The sequence below is a fragment of the Haemaphysalis longicornis genome, unplaced genomic scaffold (genome assembly GCF_048455015.1).
Source record: "Haemaphysalis longicornis isolate Haplotype H1 unplaced genomic scaffold, Haemaphysalis longicornis Haplotype H1 scaffold_36, whole genome shotgun sequence".
NCBI lineage: Eukaryota > Metazoa > Arthropoda > Arachnida > Ixodida > Ixodidae > Haemaphysalis > Haemaphysalis longicornis.
In genome coordinates this window covers 1,308,966-1,318,253 of record NW_027526353.1, presented here as the reverse complement: position 1 = coordinate 1,318,253, position 9,288 = coordinate 1,308,966, and the positions used below count along the sequence as shown (strand labels likewise).

Below are 9,288 nucleotides of genomic sequence, written 5' to 3'. Positions count from 1 at the left end.
GCTTTCGATTTTTTGTGTGAACCCCCACTTTGCTTACACTTTCGTTTTACATTGAAGTTTTACACGCACGTGCTTGGACATCGTAGCGTCGACGAAGGAAATCTGAAAGCGGCTGATCTCTCGCCCCTTTAAAAGGAAGCGAATTGGTTTGGAGAAAGAAAGAGCAGCGAAATCTTAGGACTCTTGCCTTTAAAAATGTAAAGTTTCACTGCACCTTCTCTGAGGAGATGAACTATCGTTTGAGAATCTTCTGCTTCATTCCGCTATCTGCGTGTTCACTGCGCAGTTAACGCTCGTTCACGCTGGCAGCGGACTGCCGCGTTTTTTTTTGCCTGTAGTGCTATCGAGAAGGCGAAGGTTGCTGCTAGTGGCCGGGCCTATCAACGGCTGCAGGATGCGCCTAAGCGTCTTCCTGCCTTCAGCGCTCCCTTGACCGCTGAGTAAGACCTGTATGTATTTGCGCAATTTAAATACTACATAACAGCATCACTGGCAGTCCTTCTTGACGGAGGGGAGGGACAGGTAATCCAATTCCTGTTTCCCCACTTTACTCTGCCCCTGAAATTATTTCATTAACTGTTCGAAGAACACAACACTATCTACGCGGTGGACCGCCACGGGGCATCAATCGACAATTGTTGTCTGCTCACACGATATTTAGTCACTATCCTCAGCGGTACAGACCAACAAATTTATGTTTATATAGTGCTAGTGCAAGAAAGATTGTGGTTTTGTAACATCGATAACACCCATCATCACTGAAGCCTCTGCTTCTGTATTGTCTTGATGCCAGATAGGTTATTTCTTTTTTTCATTATGACAGTTACCACTTTTTCTCTAGATTGATTTATTGATTGATTGTGGGGTTTAACGTGCCAAAGCAACGTAGGCGATGAGGCGCGCCGAAGTGGAGGGCTACGAATTAATTTTGACCACCTGGGTATCTTTAACGTGCGCCGAAATCTCGTACGCGTTTTTGCTTTTCGCCTCCATCAGAAAAACGGCCGCCGCGGCCGGGAATCGAACCTTTTTCTCCAGTATTGCGGGGTTCTCTCTCTCTCATAGTCATGACGTGCAAAGTTACGCATTCTACGTCTAGCGGTTTTCTATTGTAGCCCAGTTCCCGCTATACATTTCTCCGCTGCCTAACGCGCAACATCTAACCTCTTCCCCCACGCCGTGGTCATAAATTCCTGGCATAATTTACACGCGCGTAGATGCAACGGCCATTTATCTCGAGTTCTTATTGGATCCGCCTCACCCGCCTCACGCACCCCTTTGTTTGTCCTGTGCTCAACTTCGTTTTCGGCTTTCTCATCCCGATCTTTCGGGAGAATGTTCTGCTTTGGTTGCTTTTTCACCCAGCTGCTGCAGGCCCCACTTCCTTTGCTTTCTGCCTATCCACCGATGGCATCCTCGGAATGCGAATGACTGTGGATCCTCTCCTCACTGGCGATATAATGTAAGAGAGTAAAGAAAGGGGCGAAACAAGGTGAGACTATAGAACACACTTGAAGGACAGACAGCGGTGACTCACCGCAGCAGAGGGAGAAGTTGGTCGTTTGGGCGTTTAGCTCTGAAACTAGACATTATTTCTGGTGTGGCTTCTGCATTACGTTTTATATTCTCATACGCACGATGGTCTCTACCGCCGTCTATATCAACCGTGGCTGTGTTTTTTGTTTCTAGGAATCTGTGTCCTTCGAATGGTGTCTCTCGTACCGCTGCGCTACTTGGAGCTTCAACAGCTCCTGGCATTATTTTCTGTTAGGTTCGTTTTTTTTAATCTATACTGTATTAGTATACTACTCTGGAAGCCCCGCTGTATATTCTTCTCAAGAATTAGTTTCGATGTATTGCTCTGGAGGCTTTTGCGGCCCAGCGAACGTGGTGATTCCGTGTGAGCAAATTAAGTAGATTGACTTCTTTACAGATTGCGGCACGTATTGGCGGGTACTTGTTATGTATTATGTGGAGGGGATGGAGATAGCTGACACTTAAGGTGTTGTACTGCTAGTAATGGCGTCTTCTTAATGGAATTGGTGCCGAAGACTATTCGGTCTATATTTTAAGAGCAACTGGGTTATAAGTTCTATTGGCGGTGAGACCTTTGAGTGGCGCCCCCTGGCTCTGACGTCGGCTTAGGGATTCGCGACGCTGTCGTGTGCTACACTCCGCTTTTGAGGGGCAACAGTGCCTGGGCTAGAAATCGCCGGCTTCGTTTCTGTAGTGCGTTAAAAAGCGTATTTCTGTTGGCTCAGTTATTTTGCCAGCTTCTGACGCACCTGAATAATTTGAAGCGGTATCCCCCACAAGTTTGCAACACACGAAGACATAGAGAACAACTTTCTTCAGAGTATCGGTCACAAGATCATGTGTAACTCGTCCTTTCTTGCTTATTCGCGAGCGATCAGCGATCAGAGCTTCTCGATAAGTATTCAAAATGCTTAGGCTTCCCTGCAGTATTTTTGAGATGCTCCTATGAATACTCAACGGTCTAATACTACGTACCAAGCAGTTGCCTCTACACGCTCATCGCACAGCAGGAAATAAAGCGGCTGTCTTCTGTTTCTTTCGTTGTTGTCTTGTACCGATTATTGTTTCTTTCTTTTTTTTCTGCCCAACGCATTAATTTTTCTGCGCTGTCACCAACTTCTTATTAGGAGGTTTCGGGATGTTTGGGAGCGTCACAAAGGTCGTGTGGATATTTCCTTCATTTTGTATGGCATACATTCCCTTCTTCAGAAATTGGCTTTCATTGCGGCTGCGTGCAAGAAGGTGCATATCAGCAGCGTGCTTTGTTTATTCACATACAAATACAATGAGAAGGTTTGTGCTACGCCACCGCGATCGCGCCCTAAACAACGTGGTCCACTGTACTCGAAGGCGGCTTTTGTGCTCCGAATTTCTATCGTATATATATCGTTATCATAAAGAACTGACTCTCAACTCGAACAATGATGACATGATTACGGTGTTGAAGGCATGATATACTCGCTAACTAACGTAATAAATAGTATAGCTGCATATATTACAAGACTCGAAACCGAAGATGAATTCTAAGTAGCTCTTTATTGCTTTTCAACCCTTCCAGGCGCGAAGAACAAATCTTATTTTACTCGGGAGGGTGTTCTATGATTTGAAGAAAATTACTTTTAATCTCTTGTCCTGGACTGAGGACCCGGCCCGCTAACCAGATCGATTTAATTGTTAAACAAAGATTTCCCCTCTTCCCTTTACTCCCCCCCCCCCCCCTCTTGAGTGCAGTTTTCTTATAACGCGTATCCGAATATCGGGAAGATATGGCTGTGCAAAATGTTCCGAAATATCCCTCAAAGTCTTAACAAACATATATGTGTTACTATAAATTTAACGATGACGTGACTCGTTTTGCTCAATAAACCTCCATACTAGTTAGATGCTTGGTATAGAATCAGCACGCGCGTATATACACACTGGGTGATTTGGGAATCAACCTACAGTTTTTGCAGTCTATAGTGCATGTCGGCAAACTTTCATGCCTTGACAACGTAAAGTGATGTGACAAAACGCGTTCGAGCGTTCGGCGAGGTTGCAAAAACTGTTTTACCTTACGTATGATTACCGGGAATCGTGATGCCTTCTGCCAAAGCCGACAGCCCTGAAGGCCTAGAATTTGTTTTGGTCTTCCATTTTCGCTGTTGTCGGTTATTAGCAGCTGACTGCTCCTTTTGTTAGAATGCTTACATGAGAAGCTGACGCCTAGCTCCGACTATTGGCGCTCCGCACAGGACCGTCTTCGCAAGGAATGGGGTGGCGCCGGCATAGTTTCTCCCGTAGCGGTATCCAAAACTATACTTTAGTTGACACCATAAACTAGGGTATGCGATTTTAAGCCTATTATTATGATAAAAAGTTACCCACACGCCAATTCTGGTGCGGACAAGCATCAGACGTTGACCGAGCTCAAAGAAACAGCAGGGAGAGCGATCCTGAGTGAAGCAGACGACAAATGCGATAATCCCTAAGCTGACGTCACGGAGGCGCGCTTCGCATCGCCGCCTGTGTTCGCGCTCACCGCCAATAGCACAAAGGTGCAGGCCACGAAATAAATGGCTATAGGGTATGAAGGTGTGCTGTTGTGGAGAGGAAAAAGGCTTGATCAGGTGCTTACTTTAAGATAAAAAATTGTGATCTCAAAGAGTATGCAGTGTTTCAAGCTGAACAAACGACAAAAAATGGCCCTTGGTAATGAATATTTTAGTTTTTTTCCCAGAATATTTTGTTTCTGGAGTGTTCAAACTGACCCAGTTTCAATCAAGAACACGCTGAGGTCCAGCCTAAAAATGAACATAAATGCGTTTGTCACACGTCTAAGGAGAATTTCTGGGCAAAACACACAGAACTGTATTAGTTTGTTACTGTTACCGAATATGTTATAGGCTGGCATAAATAACAAAGAGTTGGTTTTGTTTTTACCGTTCGTAGTTTCTAAAAAAAGTGAAAGCCCCCTTCAAAAGACGGGGATGGTTGAAACTCGACGCCTTTCCCCGTATACCGAGCCATTGTCGAAGTCGAAATTTAAGCGGTTTCGACGGTGCCGCACTTTGATATGGGGCGACCCGAAGTGTCGCGGTGTAGACGCAATCGGATTCAATTCTCGCAATGGTGCAGACGTAGGCTACATAACGCGAGGTACCGAGTTTCGATTTTGTTACGAGAACAATTTTTTGAGCACTTGATGTGCCTCCTTTAAAATCATCATCGTAGTATGGAATCAACTGGTTTCAATTCACTTTCCTGCAGAGCGTTATGTTGACGGGCCCCATCGCGCTTTGTATAAGTCATACTCACAAATTAGTGTTGTTACTTTCATGGAGCGTGTCGCGCCGTATTCTGTAACTCCTATATGGAGAACACCAATTAGCGTGATTGGGAGATTTTTGGCTGAAATACGTCTTTGAAATTCCTCAGGGTTGGAGACTTACTACCACGTTCAGTAGTATGATGCCAGAAAATCTACCAGTCTACTCAGGTGGACAAGAGCCGCCTTAAGTGGGCGCCTTTACCCCGGCTGTACCTCTCCCCAAACTGGCGTATCTGGCTTTTAATACCACACGGATGATAATGGGAGTATCAAAAACACCTATGCCTCTTCATTCTTACCCACCCCTCCCTCCACAAATATACGCCTCCTTACAAAATGGCTGCAAGTTGGTGTCATGTCTCGTGTGAGCTCTAGCGCCAGCAAATTCTTTTTGCCTATGTGAACTCGTGAACTCACGAATGAATACGACGTGTTTCCCGCCTACCGAAGCTTGCTGTGAACATCGTGGAACCAGTCTGGACTACCTGGGACACACTGAAACGTCTCCTCTAGTCACCGACCTTCGTGTAGACGGAGTACGCCAGCGAACCAACGAGATGCCTAAATGCAATGACCTTAAACGAAGAATGTCTCGTTGAAAACAATGCGGTTGTGCATCTGCGAGCGCACGTTTTTTTATTGTAACCAATATTTTGGGTGACCTGGGGCCCTTTTAGTGCCAAATTAAACACAGTGCATTTTCTGCGTCATTGTGCTGGCGACTTTCCTCCTGTCCAAGCGAGTGTTGTGCGTGAGAGAAGGCGCCGTGCCCGAAGCGTCATTGGAATGGCCGAACTATGTAAAAGCAATGCAAAAATCAAACACATTAGCTTTAATTTTGCGTGTGCGAGTCTCCAGCAGAGTGAACACTTCCCATACCCTGAATAATGATCGAGTAAATACGCTACTAAGGCTAGTAAGTGCTTTTGTTACGCTGTATTCGTGGTTCATCGTTTCCTGGAGAAACTGAACTTGGCGGAGCGAGCACCTGAGAGCTGGTTTTCTTAAGAAGTATGAGGACGTGGGCCGAGACTCGGGGGAAGATGGGGTGTTGAAAAAGGGATGGCGAGGGCAAATTGAACCAGAAGCTTCCATTTGCGAGAACATTCTTGTAGGGTCGACGGCTGCCTGTTTGTTTGGGAGGGCTCTAAATCCTGTTCTTTCAGCTGACTCGTTAGAACGACGGGTAACTTTTCGTAACGTTACGGAGGGCCGGAGGAGTGGGGAAAGTGTGGGTGGTAAAGTCTTATGCCAACACCGACTGGAAAGGGAAAAGCCCCCCAGATATTTTGCCTTTCCACTTGTGATACGTCAGATAAAGGGCCGGATAGATAGGATGGCAGACGAGCCTCGCAGAGGTCATCACCCCACCTGTCACTGCGACGTCGCAGCATCATAAGTTCAGCTTCAAGCTGCCCCTACTGCACCGCAGGGTCGGCATTCCCCGGCGCGTCTTTTTCCGCATGCATCTCTTTCCCACCAAGTCGCTCTTTTTCTGCGTGTTCCTGTGCGTGTTTTGGTTTCAGCGAATTTTGGCAATGTCGAATGAAGTACGCTGAGACGCCATGCAAGTGCTTTATACCGAGATGGCGCTGCAACTACACCGGGGACACGAAGGTACAGGTGTTCAAGTTCCCGAGAGAGGAAAGACCGAGGAATGCATAAATACGAGTCGTTCCACGAGACGATCTCTGTGTCACTGAGAGTTCCAGGGTAAGCTTTGTATTGTTTTGGTATAGAATTGCTCTTCCAGTGCAAGAGGATAGACGTGTACGTTTAAGTGCTAACAAGCCGCACATTTCTTTGTCAAGCACCGATGAGTTTGCCTATTGTACATGATTTTTTTTCTTGGTATGCGGACTTCAGTTCGTTGATGAGGATATTATCCGTTTAGCCCTGCATGTAGATCAGGCTACCGGTACCACAATCACAGTGCAGATAACTTAAGTGCGCCTTCGCCAGGATGCTGCACCTTCTATGTGCACGAACTACCTGGGCTACATGTCTAGGGAAGCTACGAAGAGGGAAGACCCTGACTACACTCGGGCGCACATGGAGCATGCTGCAATAAAGAAAGCCATCGCTGAATCCAACGAGGTGTTTGACATGTGTTATGGACAGTTCATCGAACGCCGTGTTATCGAACGCCATTTCATCGAAGCTATTACGTCGAACGCCCTTTTATTGAAATCATGAGGCCCGTTTGATCGAACCACACACACCTGTCCGTGGTGCATCAGAATGTTTGGCATTTGTGTCGGCCATTTGCGGCTACTTCGGGACCCTCGCCCGCCTACCTTCCCCAGTTCGGAGAATTTTGCCAGTGGGTCCTCAATATGCCCTGCCAACATGATCTTGCACAGCCAACAAACCAAGACCACACCTAAACACAAAATAAATTGGGTTTAATAAAATGAAATCATGGGTAATAAATGGCGGAGGATGTGTGAAAAATGCCAGAAATATTTCAGTCAATATTTTAAACAGTAATATTACAAGTTATGAGCAATCGCTCTTAGAAAATGTTTGATGGGAACTTTCCCGCCATTCAGGCGCATGAAGTGTTCTTTTCGTGGAGCGACTACTCTTCTATGCTTTGGTGGCTACTAGCTCTGTAGAAGTTCTCGCTTGATGTTCTTGCTGAAGGCATTTGAGGAAACATCTGACACCTGGCTGCCCACAAATTTTAGGAAGCGGCTGTGCCAGATCTCTACGGCTATATTTGCTGTGGCTGCCCTGCAGCTGTCAAAGGCTGGGCAGACCACAACTGTTGACGATTGTGGTAGGTTCCAAATCACAACGCCGCCCTGCAGGTGACCTGCTTTGCACACGATGTAATTCGTCTCAAACCACGAATGTAGCTGTGAAGCCGCTGGGGGGAAGTCATCCGCCTAATTTCTAGATTGGTCTGGAGCACTTCAATCCTAGTGCTGTCTGGAACATGGTTGTATTGTTTCAAGACTTTCAAATCATGCGCTGCTCAGTGCTCAATTCACATCATACAGAGTTACCACGCGTCCCCTGCTTGGTCCGTAACGCTTGCACTTCCAGTAAAAGTTCTGCATAACTTTCTTGTCGCAAACGTAGCCATTGCCATCCAAGCAGATATTTGGTTTTCCACGGATTGTCGTAGTGAACTCCATAGCGCGTACGCTAACGGTTCAATGTAAAACATCTGCTGTAGATACCACCAAACATAAGCAAAGTTGCCTATCACATGATCTCGGCATAGTGCCTCTATTCGCAACAAATGCACTTTCTTGTGACAAGCATGCGCACATCGACACAACGGGCATGTTTGGGAGCAGGCTACATGAGTCTCGTCGAGTCTTATTTATTAAGCGTTACCGCTTCGCTGGCAGCTAGCTGGCGCAATGCTTCCATTACTGGTATAGCTAACCTTTATAGGGCAGAAAAAGTATTCGATGAAGCGGCGCTTCATGAAACGTCTTCGATAAAACGGCGTTCAATGAGACCATGAAACAGCTTTCGACGAAACAGCGTTCGATGAAGTGTCCGGAACCAGTTTCACAGAACTCGCGAGGGGAATAAAGTCAATTCCTTAAGCGAACAAGCCCGCCACTTGAGGAGCCAGGAGATGAAGTTCTGGGACATAATCGTCTTCTTGTAATTCACATCCTCAAAGATAAATCGTCCCGGCTAAAGTACTCTGTTTGGGTCAAGGAGACGAGCCTGAAGGTACATGTAATGTAAACGACCTTAAAAAAGCTAGGCGCAGGTGTGTGCACTGCAAAAACTGCCAGCAGTGAGTGGTACATCGTGAAACTCCTCGAAAGCATCGAAAAGTGGGACGGGGAATGAGGGGCACGTGGCAATTCATCAGACACTGCTTCAACGAACGCCGTTTCCTCTATGTGACTTCGGCCGTTTTATCGAATGCTGTTCAGAAGCTGTGTTCGGGACGACTATTGCTGCTGGAAATTTTTAAGTTTTGTTAGTCATAACGAGATTCATGAAGCATGAAGGGCTTCACAGTTTGATTCACGTGAGAAAACCCCTCATTTTTCAGGCACAAGCCTTTGTCACTGCCACTTCGCGTGCCGATTATGCGCAAGATGGAATGCGTCCAAGTTGCGCCGGGTTCGGCTGACTTTTGGCTATACAGTAGTTTTTTGTTACTTCCTTTATCTGGGTTTTCTGATTACACAAATTATTTGACTGCCCAAATTGTTAGAAGACACATTTTCAGAACGCACAAAAATCCACCAATCGACTGGTAGCAATAAAAGAAATTTATTTTTTGAGGACGACATGAAATGTTTAAATAACTACATTGTACAAACACTAAAACATGTATGATAACGCTGTAACTGTTTTACTGCTAGCATTTGCCCTCAAAAGACATTTAGTGGCATATTTCTCCCGTGTTTCCTAATCAGCTTGAGAGCCTCTTTTTTGCATGGACAGCCTTCTTTTACTTA

General features: G+C 46.0%; 1 pseudogene; it reads left to right on the top strand.

Annotated features, from left to right (window-relative positions):
• The first annotated feature begins 7,477 nt into the window (after positions 1-7,477).
• The window catches only part of LOC144177977 (uncharacterized), a 59,155-nt pseudogene continuing 57,344 nt past the window's right edge, over positions 7,478-9,288 (top strand).